The following is a 13,576-nucleotide window of genomic DNA, read 5'->3' as shown; positions in this document are numbered from 1 at the left end:
TATGGAGGTGATGGGTATGGTTCATGGGTATGCTCGTGAGGTCAATCTAGTGTTTATCATCTCCGTTGCGTCTACGTACTTTTCTGCAATATTGAATCTCAATATTGATACGTGAGCACTCATAACTTAACTTTTATATATCAATAGTGTATCCCTGACTAGTGCTCGAGTATATAGTATTATGCATGCTTGTACATTCGATATTGTCCTTAGATAGGTTTGTTGAATCCTGAATTAGATACATATGATACTGAGATAGGGTATATTATATGCATGTCATTGGAAAGCTAGCGAAAAATTAAGAACTTTTTATTTAGATATCGAATGGTTTTGATGAACGGATTAGAAGTTATAGTCAACTGAATTTTAGTATTATTGTTAAAATGATTATTATTACTATCGTCGTTATTATTTTAATAGAAATATCATTGTTATTATAAAATATCATTATTACTATTATGTTTGTATTATCATTTTATCATAATAACATTTTTAGTAAATATAAATATTGTTATTTTTTTTATAGAAAAATAATAATTATTATTACAAAATAATACAACTTTTACTTATTATTATTATGATCAATATTATTTTGTCAAATAAATAGGGGATGCAAAGATATTTTTCACCACGCGTAATATAATTACATTAATAATACTTACCACTACAGTTTTACGATATTAAGTGAACTTTATAAATTTTACTACTTAAGATATATAAAAGTATATTTTATCATATATAAACGTTAATATAAATTTTTATTAATAAATGACTTTTATTATTATAAAATCTAATAAATATATTTAAATATATAAAACGACTATAGTTAAGTTATATAATAAACACGTATAAATTTTAGAAGTCATTTTGGGTCAAGTTGACTTTTGTTGACTTTTGCATATTAGTCTCGAGCATTAGAATTGTGGTACACTATGACTTGACCAAAAATTGTTAGACAAATATTGACCAACATATAAATATATATAATTAATATAGGTTCGTGAATCCGAGGCCAACCTTGCACTTGTTAAATGACGTTATATGTATTTTTACTATGAAATACAGTATGGTGAGTTTCATTACTCCCTTTTTATATATTTTTGGGCTGAGAATACATGCGCTGTTTTATAAATGTTTTACGAAATAGGCACAAGTACTAAAACTAATTCTATGTGGGTTTAAACCAGAAATATACCCTTAGCTTGGTAACATTAAACTACTTGTCTATGTACGGTAGGCGCGAATCCTAAAGATAGATCTATTGGGCCTGACAAACCCCATCCTGACTATGGGATGCTTTAGTACTTCGAGGTTATTTTAAACACACCTGATCTGATGTACTTCAGAGTGTAAAACATGAACGTTAAGGCTTGTTACCGGGTGCCTACAGCTTATAGAATACTTTTATACACTTGCGAATGTACATATATTTATAAACGGAAATCTTGTGGTCTATTAATATATTGAAATGATTGTTATGATAAACCTATGAACTCACCAACCTTTTGGTTGACACTTTAAAGCATGTTTATTCTCAGGTATTAAAGAAATATTCCGCTGTGCATTAGCTCATTTTAAGGATATTACTTGGAGTCATTCATGGCATATTTTGAAAGACGTTGCATTCGAGTCATTGAGTTCATCAAGATTATTATTATGTTAATTATTGTTGGATGTATTATGAAATGGTGTGCATGCCGTCAACTTTCGTTGTAAAGAAAGTTTGTCTTTTAAAAACGAATGCAATGTTTGTAAAATGTATCATATAGAGGTCAAATACCTCGCGATGTAATCAACTATTGTGAATCGTTTGTAATGTATATGAACGGGTCCTTTCAACTATGAAGGAGGCTGTGGACAAATCACAAAGACTAAATCTGCCTTCAAAGAATCCAAATGATTCAGTGCCTGCTAAAGTCATTAACGAATACCTTACTCTTTATTCTAAACCTTTATAGAAAAATCTTCATCATCATCTATCAATATTAAAAATTCTAAGATATTATCATATCTTTCATTATAAATATCCGCGATATTTCTGAAGATATTTTCACAACTAATCTTATCTGAAGTCATTATCTCTTTGCGCTATCAGTGTTACATCATATAAGAAACTATTAGTTTCTATATTCTATAAACTTTCGAGTTTAAATTATGAATGTTTTGAAGTAGTGTTGGGAACTGAAGCATGAGTTAGTATAATATAATGACACTTGATCAATGTGATTATATTAAGTAAGTCATGCTGAGTTTCTAATGGGACATGACGATTCACAGACCATGCCGTCATAATGTTCCATGTTACACGACTCTTGTATTCTATTTAATCTCTAAAAATATCAAGAATATATTTTCTTGATGATTCGGTCTTTTCAGGGAATTCTGGTAAATTAACAAATCAAGATCGTGCCATTACCATTTCCTTCTTAGAACATTAACTATGTTCATTCTGAAATTCATATCTGTGAATACTGGACCATTACAAACGTTGCTTAATCACAAGAAGAAGAAACGAAAGGACAAAACTCCAAAATAGAAATTGGAGTATAAATCGCAGCAAATAGAAGGGAGCATTAACTGTGGATGTCAATGATTATAGAAGACAAAAGCAGGGGCTTTGAAATATAAGGGAAGATATAAAACCCAACAACCACCCAAAAATTATAAACCGTATATATCGATGCATATAGCAATATAAAGACACAGAAGAACTAAAAACACTATAAAATCGAGAGTATAGTAGAAGTAAATAGATTCTTCCGGAAGCAGATGAAAAAGAAGAACGACAGATATGAAAGTGAGGAGTATATCGAGAATCAGTACTGGATGAAGCATATTGACAAATACTTTAAAATATGAGTTGAGGGAGAAAGAATAGAAGGTGTGAGTTGTAAGGAAACGAAGGAGGTGGATTTATAGTGAAATACCCGACAGAGAAATCAAGACGGAATATCGTATTAATTCTAAGAGAATCATAATCTCCTTAATCACCGAAGCATCAAATCCAACATAGATTACAAAGATTTTCTTTAAATTCGGAGATCAATTGTGATGATGTCAAAAGATATGACGAATCACTATAATCTTATTTCCTTCATTTACGATAACTTCCCTCATACGCTTATAGTAATCGAATTATTTTATCCATACTTCTTAGACATGATAAAACTTCATAATCGTTACGTCATAATAACATTCTCATTGTTAGCCATAACCACCTCTATCAAATTTCGGGGACGAAATTTCTTTAACGGGTAGGTACTGTGACGACCCGGAAATTTTCGACTAAATTTAAACTTTATCTTTATATTATTCTGACACGATAAGCAATGTTTGTTAAGTTAAATCTCAAGGATTTTAAACTATGTTTATACATTCATTTAAACCTCCACCAAATTCCAATGATTCACGAACCATTAAATGAACATATATGAATATGTATGTATATGTATATATGTTATAAATTGAAAATGTCAACAAAGTATTTAAACATATAATGCTTTATATGAACGTATTTGTTTCAATATGATTATCGATGAAATTAAATAAAATATATTAAATGATTGAATTATCAGAAACATTGAATTATGATTACAAGTCTCTGTTGAGAGGTCCACTATGATTTGAGAAAATCTATTCCTCTTAACGATATTCGGAATAATTTGTAAAGCAATTTATAAATAAAAATAAAAAGTGTCATTTACAAAAGTTAGACAAAAGCTAGTGGAGAATTGGTTTCCATAATATTCTATTAATCTATTTTCAAACGTACAAAAACGTTTTCAGTTTAAAAAGAACTTTATTATTAAAACGTATATAACTTTTATAAATATCTAGAATCACTTTTGACAACTTATTACTTAACCAGTATAATAAATATAACGATATTTATATTTTATTTCATTAAATATATATAACGATTTAAATTAATATTATATATATTTATATGCGTATTATACATACATAGTTTTTATACTTTTACTATACTTTAATTTTACCTTTACTTTACTTTTACTTTACTTTAACTTAAATAATTCACTTTAATAATTCATACTTTAATAATTCACTTTAATAATTCATACTTTAATAATTCACTTTAATAATTCATACTTTAATAATTCACTTTAATAATTCATACTTTAATAATTCACTTTAATAATTCAAAAATCTATTATAAATAGAATTCAATAGGTTTCATTATTTTATAGAAACTTGAAAATATATTTCTCTAAAACTCTCTCAATCGATTTATATATATATATATGCTCTGTATTATTTCAAGATATTATTAGTATACATAAAATATTACGACGGAGTGATGTCCGAGTGATTTCAAAATAGTTTTTTTTAAATGAGTCGAAGCTAAGGAAATTATGGGTTATAGCTATGGAGGTGATGGGTATGGTTTATGGGTATGCTCGTGAGGTCAATCTAGTGTTTATCATCTCCGTTGCGTCTACGTACTTTCCTGCAATATTGAATCTCAATATTGATACGTGAGCACTCATAACTTAACTTTTATATATCAATAGTGTATCCCTGACTAGTGCTCGAGTATATAGGATTATGCATGCTTGTACATTCGATATTGTCCTTAGATAGGTTTGTTGAATCCTGAATTAGATACATATGCTACTGAGATAGTGTATATGATATGCATGTCATTGGAAAGCTAGCGAATAATTAAGAACTTTTCATTTAGATATCGAATGGTTTCGATGAACGGATTAGAAGTTATAGTCAACTGAATTTTAGTATTATTGTTAAAATGATTATTATTACTATCGTCGTTATTATTTTAATAGAAATATCATTGTTATTATAAAATATAATTATTACTATTATGTTAGTATTATCATTTTATCATAATACCATTTTTAGTAAATATAAATATTGTTATTTTTTTATAGAATAATAATAATTATTATTACAAAATAATACAACTTTTACTTATTATTATTATGATCAATATTATTTTATCAAATAAATAGGGGATACAAAGATATTTTTCACCACGCGTAATATAATTACATTAATAATACTTACCACTATAGTTTTACGATATTAAGTGAACTTTATAAATTTTACTACTTAAGATATATAAAAGTATATTTTATCATATATAAACGTTAATATAAATTTTTATTAATAAATGACTTTTATTATTATAAAATCTAATAAATATATTTAAATATATAAAACGACTATAGTTAAGTTATATAATAAACACGTATAAATTTTAGAAGTCATTTTGGGTCAAGTTGACTTTTGTTGACTTTTGCATATTAGTCTCGAGCATTAGGATTGTGGTACACTATGACTTGACCAAAAATTGTTAGACAAATATTGACCAACATATAAATATATATAATTAATATAGGTTCGTGAATCCGAGGCCAACCTTGCACTTGTTAAATGACGTTATATGTATTTTTACTACGAAATACAGTATGGTGAGTTTCATTTGCTCCCTTTTTATTTGCTTTTGCAATATATTTTTAGGCTGAGAATACATGCGTTGTTTTATAAATGTTTTACGAAATAGGCACAAGTACTAAAACTAATTCTACGTGGGTTTAAACCAGAAATATACCCTTAGCTTGGTAACATTAAACTACTTGTCTATGTACGGTAGGCGCGAATCCTAAAGATAGATCTATTGGGCCTGACAAACCCCATCCTGACTATGGGATGCTTTAGTACTTCGAGGTTATTTTAAACACACCTGATCTGGTGTACTTTAGAGGGTAAAACATGAACGTTAAGGATTGTTACCGGGTGCCTACAACTTATAGAATACTTTTATACACTTGCGAGTGTACATATATTTATAAACGGAAATCTTGTGGTCTATTAATATATTGAAATGATTATTATGATAAACCTATGAACTCACCAAACTTTTGGTTGACACTTTAAAGCATGTTTATTCTCAGGTATTAAAGAAATCTTCCGCTGTGCATTAGCTCATTTTAAGGATATTACTTGGAGTCATTCATGGCATATTTTGAAATACGTTGCATTCAAGTCATTGAGTTCATCAAGATTATTATTATGTCAATTATAGTTGGATGTATTATCAAATGGTGTGCATGCCGTCAACTTTCGTTGTAAAGAAAGTTTGTCTTTTAAAAACGAATGCAATGTTTGTAAAATGTATCATATAGAGGTCAAATACCTCGCGATGTAATCAACTATTGTGAATCGTTTATAATGTATATGAACGGGTCCTTTCATTAGGTGCTAGTATAAATTTAATGTCGTATTCACTATACGCTAAACTAGACCTTGGAGAATTGAAACCAACACGAATAAGCGTACAACTAGCAGATCGATCAGTAAAATATCCTAGAGGGATAATGGAAAACATGCTAGTTAAAGTTGGTACTTTAGTATTTCCAGTAGATTTTGTTATTCTGGACATGGAAGAAGATTCTCGAGTTCCTCTCATATTAGGAAGACCATTCTTAAACACGGCTAAGGCAATAATAGACGTGTTCGGTAAGAAACTGACCCTAAGTATAGAGGACGAGAGTGTTACCTTTTCTGTTGATAGAGCCATGCAACAACCGCAATCTACAGATGGTACATGTTATTACATTCAAACTATAGATTCACATGCAGAATTGTTACAAGAATTTCCAGAATTACAAGGAACAGGAGAATGTTCTTTAGGAGAAGGAACTGAACTAATTGATGAAGCTGAAATGTTAGTCGCACTTATGGCTAATGAATACGAACCAACAACAGAAGAACTTCAAATGCTAAAAGAGGAAGACAGATATCGATACAAATCATCGATAGAAGAACCACCGACATTAGAGTTAAAGCCACTTCCAAATCATTTGGAATACGCTTATTTACATGGTATATCTGAATTACCTGTAATAATATCTTCTTCTCTTATGAAAAATGAAAAATCTCAACTCCTTTCTGTGCTAAAAGCTCATAAACCAGCTATTGCATGGAAGATTCATGACATTAAAGGCATAAGTCCTTCGTATTGCACACATAAAATCCTTATGGAAGAAGGTCATAAAACCTATGTGCAACGCCAACGAAGACTAAATCCTAATATGTAAGATGTTGTTAAAAAAGAAATTATTAAACTGCTAGATGCAGGTTTAATTTATCCAATCTCTGATAGTCCATGGGTAAGCCCAGTTCAATGCGTAGCTAAGAAGGGTGGCATGACTGTCATCACAAATGAAAAAAATGAGCTTATTCCTACTAGGACTGTAACAGGATGGCGTGTCTGTATTGATTATAGAAAATTAAATGATGCCACCAGAAAAGATCACTTTCCCTTATCTTTCATTGATCAAATGTTGGAAAGGTTAGCTGGGAATAGTTACTATTGTTTTCTTGACGATTTTTCTGGATATTTTCAAATTCCAATAGCACCCGAGGACCAAGAGAAGACCACGTTCATGTGCCCTTATGGTACTTTTGCTTACAAACGCATGCCATTTGGACTTTGCAATGCCCCTGTAACCTTTCAAAGGTGCATGATGGCGATTTTTCATGACATGATAGAAGAATGCATGGAAGTTTTCATGGATGCCTTTTCCATCTTCGGTGATACTTTTGAATCATGTCTAGTTAATCTTGAACGAATGCTAATTAGATGCGAACAATCAAATCTAGTACTTAATTGGGAGAAATGCCATTTCATGGTTAAAGAATGCATCGTTCTTGGTCATAAAATTTCAAAGGAAGGAATTGAAGTGGATAGAGCTAAAGTAGATGTAATTGCTAAAATTCCACATCCCACCAATGTTAGAGGAGTTAGGAGTTTTCTAGGGCATGCCGGTTTTAACCGACGTTTCATAAAAGACTTTTCTAAAATTGCCACTCCTATGAATAAACTCCTAGAAAAGGATGCTCCATTCATCTTTTCAGATGAATGCATCAAATCTTCTAATATTCTTAAAGAAAAACTCACTAATGCGCCGTTCATGATAACTCCAAATTGGAATCTACCATTTGAACTTATGTGCGATGCAAGTGATTTTGCAATAGGAGCCGTTTTAGGACAAAGGATTGCAAAACGATTTCAACCTATTTATTATGCTAGTAAGACGTTACAAGAGCACAAACGAATTACACAATTACTGAAAAAGAACTCCTTGCAATTGTCTTTGCTTTTGACAAATTTCGTTCATATCTCGTTCTAGCAAAAACGGTGGTCTATACCGACCATTCTGCTCTTAGATACCTATTTTCGAAACAAGATGCCAAACCACAATTAATCCGTTGGATCTTACTCTTACAAGAGTTTGATATTGAAATTCGAGACAAAAAGGGAGCAGAAAATCTCGCCGCTGATCATCTTTCTCGTCTTGAAAATCCCGAATTAGAAGTTCTAAATGAATCGGCCATACAAGATAACTTTCCTGATGAATATCTATTGAAGATCGATTATAATGAAATTCCATAGTTTGCAGACTATGCAAACTATTTAGTATGTAGATTCCTTGAAAAATGGTTGTCATACCAAAAACGAAAGAAATTCTTTAGTGATATAAAACACTATTTTTGGGAAGATCCACATTTATTTAAAAGTTGTCCCGATGGAATACTCCGCCGATGTGTATTCGGGGATGAAACTAGTCAAATCTTAAACCATTTTCACACAGGACCAACAGGAGGGCATTATGGGCCTCAACTCACAGCAAGAAAAGTTTACAACGCTGGATTCTATTGGCCTACAATTTTCAAAGACGCACACCTTCTCTGTAAATCCTGTGATGCTTGTCAAAGGGCCTAAAAAATAAGTCAACGTGATGAAATGCCACAAAATGTCATTCAAGTATGTGAAGTATTTGACATTTGGGGTATTGACTTTATGGGTCCATTTCCAAAATCTCATAATAATCTCTACATTCTCGTTGCCATTGATTATGTATCTAAATGGGCAGAAGCACAAGCTCTCCCAACTAACGATGCACGAGTTATAGTCAACTTCTTAAAACGTCTTTTTGCTAGGTTCGGAACATCGAAAGCTTTAATAAGTGATCGGGGTACTCATTTCTGTAATAATCAACTTGAGAAAGTTCTTAAAAGATATGGAGTAACTCATAAAATCTCAACCGCTTATCATCCACAAACAAGTGGACAAGTTGAAAATACCAACCGAGCTTTAAAACTTATTCTAGAGAAAACCGTAGGATCAAATCCGAAGGAATGGTCCATGAAATTGGAGGATGCACTCTGGGCTTTTAGAACAGCCTATAAAACTCCAATTGGAACCACACTTTTTAAAATTGTTTACGGAAAAGCATGTCACCTTCCAGTAGAAATTGAGCACAAAGCATTTTGGGCTTTGAAGACATGTAATCTTGATTTGCATGAAGCCGGACGTCTACGGTTAAGTCAATTAAACGAATTAGAAGAATTAAGACATGAAGCATAAGAAAATTCGTTAATCTATAAGGAAAGAACGAAGAAATGGCATGATAAAAGAATCAGAAGTTCAAAAGAATTTAAAGAAGGAGACAGAGTCCTTCTTTTCAATTCACTATTCAAGCTATTTCCTGGAAAATTGAAATCAAGATGGTCTGGACCATTCATAGTCAAAAGAGTTTTCCCATACGGAACAATAGAGTTAATAAATTCAAACGGGATTGAATTTAAGGTTAATGGTCACAGAGTTAAACATTACATAGATAATCTAATGAAAGTTGAAGATGAAGTTAATCACAATTTCGACACCACAGCTAACTAAGTGTGGGAAGATTCGAATCTTTTAAGGGTAATATGTATTTCTGTTAAAGTTAGATATTCTGTTTTCGTGTAGTTTCCAAAAATGGAATTCGAATGGTCTTTCCCTAGCAGACCCTAAAGAACTAGTCTTCTCCCTCCATTCTGAATTTTTATTTCTTTTAGGTTTTACGAGATGAAGAATTCCTTTAATTTGAACCATGGTCTAATGCTACACGGTTTGATTACTAAACGTAATAATGACACACTTCCAAGTGAAGTGGTATCATTCATAAGAGGATAAATGGACGAAGTGAGGAAAGAACTCAGGAAAGACCATCGTAAGACACATTTTGGTAAAGGAAAATCAAAATCTGCAACAAAAAGAAGAGCACGACACCTTGAAAGATGTCATAAATGCGGAAAATGGTCACACGAAGGTAAATGTTCGAACAATCAAACATATTCAAATACCGAATTTGTTACTCTATGCAGAGAAGGGCCGTTCATATGTTTAGAAGAAAAGTTATTGAAGAATCGAGGTTACGCTTATGTAGCTATGGAAAACCAAATCACACGACTCTCCTATGAGTCGGCTAAAGCAGGTCTCTGAGAATTCTATCTCATAGGTAAGTATGTACAGTTTTTTATTTTATTTTATTGCTTTTAACCTTTTGATAATAAACGCTGAATCGTTCGCTATAAAGTATTAAATTGATATTCAATAAAATTAGGTATGCGAAACCGAAATTATTGATATCGTACAACAATTTATTACATCACTGCGAAATTTACCATTTATTCATAAGGTATAAATATCTTTAATCAATCAATTTAAAATATTTCAGAAATTCGTCAGGAGTAAAACTAGGTAATATAGCCAAAATTACTTTAACCAAAAGAGGGGCGTATATTTTTGCTAATATTTGATTGCTTAAAGTGGGATAAAAGACCAAAAAGATTTTTAATTTTAATTTTTACCTTGTTTTTAAATTAATATTAAATTATTATTGTAAATTTTTAAAACCAATATATTTAAGTTTTTAAATATTTTAAAAATTAATATTTTCAATATAAGTTTGTAAAATTAATGTATAAAAATATTAATGATATTTATATGAATTTTTATTTTTTTTCATTTTAAATTTAAGTTTGGTGTGAATAAAAAAAATGTACTTTATTTCATTAAGTTAAAAATTTGATATCTAAAATTCGTCGTAAGTTGAAGACTAGGTTATGGAACCGAAATTTCTTTACCCGAAGGCGGGACGAGAAATTTTATTATCATTATTTTTAATTTTAACGATCTAAAGTATGCCAAAAACATTAAAAAATCCAAAAACCTTAGCTTTAAAACAACGCTTTAAAAAGACAAATTTTTAAAATTTTGTCGAGAGACGAACTAGGACAACGATCCGAAATGCCCTCATTCTAAAAGAAAACAAATTTTTAAAATTAATTATTTGTTTTATAAGTAAATGGTTTTATATATAAAAAAAAAGAGATCAGACCCCATGCGATCGCATGGGGTTTACACTGCATAGCCATGCGATCGCATGTCAAGGAAAAGCTGGGCAGAAACATAAGGCCAGTTGACTGCTCTGTATCCACACAAAACACACACACATAAACACGATCACACACACAAACACTCTCAAAAATTCTCAATTTTTCATCAAATTCAACCAAATTTCTTGCTATAATCCGCTCTAATCATGCGTTTGTTCAGAAGTTTTTCAAAGAAGGTAAAGATTTCACCCCTAAAACTCTTTAAATTCGAATTTTAGTGTTCTTGAGTTAAGTTTTACCTAATTTGATTTTGTTAATTTCTATTGTAATTAGAGTTAAATTATTAGTATATTATGCATGCATAACCTAGATTGATGCTATTTAACATGATTTGAAGCCAAAAACTTCAAAAATTTTAGAAATTCAGGGTTTGTGTTCTTGAGAAATTTGGAGCTTTTTGATATAAACAGGTTATGGCCGATTTTTGTTACGAATTAGTGCTAAATTAAGTAGTGTAACATGTTTAGGTTGTTAATTGATCCAAACTTTGATCCTAAAAATGATTTGTGAGAATTAAAGTGGACTTTTTAAGTCTAAAACTCATGAACTTGATTAATTTGATATAAATGCCATTTGAAACTTGTTTAATTGCTAGTAATGATTATTTTGATATGTTATTTGAGATAAAAACCTATGAACTTTGTAAACATTTTCATATATGATTATTTGAAAATATGTAGAATTGATAAAAATATGAAAATGAGTATAAGTTTAATATGGATTAAACATGTTATTGTAGTTGTTTTAATTTGTTATTTTGCTAACACTAATGCATATTTGGATGCACAAATTTTGTGTTTAATGTGTTTTGCAGAGAAATACAGATACGTACAGAGCATCATCGTCTAGGCAACCTGATCCGGAACCACAGCCAGAGATGCAATATCACGAACCGGAACAACAACCTGAACAACAACAACATTATGATCAACACGTGCCATACTATGAACCAGAATCACAATTTTTTATTGCCTACGTAGTATTTCCCATTCACCATATAATAGAACACCCAAAAATTCATGAAGAACAGTTGCATCCCAATTTAAGATTTGATAGAAGTTGGAGAGATTAACCGACGTACCAAAGTAACAAATTTAAGCTTTGGACCAAAAATGTAGAAGTACCAAGGGTAATAGATTGGGAGCCTTTGGAAAGGGTCTAACTAGCTAACCCAGTTAGGCAGCATCTAATCCAAAGGTATGGCGGCTCTTCTTTTTCCGATTGGGAATGTTTATTTACCACTCGTAGGCCTGTATATAAAGAGTGGTGTGTTGAGCTAATGAGTACTATAACTTTTAATAAGGATGTAGATAGGTTAGACGATAAGAGTTTTCTTAGATTTTTACTTGGCCGTAGGATGTACAGGATGTCCATGCTGGACATGACCAGGGCTTTACAGATTTACACTCCCGCTGAATTACTATCACCTGATTTGTACAAATTTGATTTATCATGGTGAGAGGGTAGATAGAAATTTTGACGCTAACGCCATCTGGAGGCGTATGTCAAATTATAATGTTTTTACGCGGGGAGGAAGACAATCCTATTTAGATATTAATAAAGCCAAACTTCATATAATACATAGATTTTTAGCAAACTCGATTACACAAAGAGGTAACAACAAGGAGAAAATGATCCTACACGATTTATTTTACCTTAAGTGCATTCGAGATACTAAAAGCTTTGTTAATATCCCCTACTGTGTTGGTTTTTATCTATCCAAAATGGTGGAAGGAATACAGGACGGGGGAATAATAGGAGGAGGCATTTTTGTTACTCTCATTGGAGAGTATTTAGGTGTAGATAGGGAACAAGGGGGTCCAATGATGGTAGTACGGGAACAAGATGATACTTTAGGCTTGCAAGTCTATCAAGGTGCAATGGTATTGACTAGGAGACGCAATCAGGCAATTCCATATCGGGGCAACCATCCACAGGTAGAGAGGGGTTCAGATGAGGAGATGGAGGAAGCGGATGACATTAGGGATGTCATTAGGGATAGTGCTACTGACGTTTTCAAGCGTATAGATGAGGTAGAAATGACTAACGAGGCTGGGCATCGTCAGTATGAGCAGTGGCACGCTGAGAATGTGTACGAGAACTCCAGGCGATGCCAGCATGATAGATGACACTATCATCAGCATCAGATCATGAGCCAGCTATCATATCAGGTACCGCATAACTACATCCCGACTCGACCTGCTTACTATCCGCCACATCAGCCCGATATACGACCATCCTTTACCTTGTACGACCCTAACCAAACCTATCAGGACACCTATCACCAACCATGAAACCCGAGCGA

Source organism: Rutidosis leptorrhynchoides, chromosome 5, assembly GCF_046630445.1.
Source record: "Rutidosis leptorrhynchoides isolate AG116_Rl617_1_P2 chromosome 5, CSIRO_AGI_Rlap_v1, whole genome shotgun sequence".
In the NCBI taxonomy this organism is placed as follows: domain Eukaryota; kingdom Viridiplantae; phylum Streptophyta; class Magnoliopsida; order Asterales; family Asteraceae; genus Rutidosis; species Rutidosis leptorrhynchoides.
The sequence above is the reverse complement of the archived record's forward strand: the minus strand, read 5'-3'. Positions refer to the sequence as shown.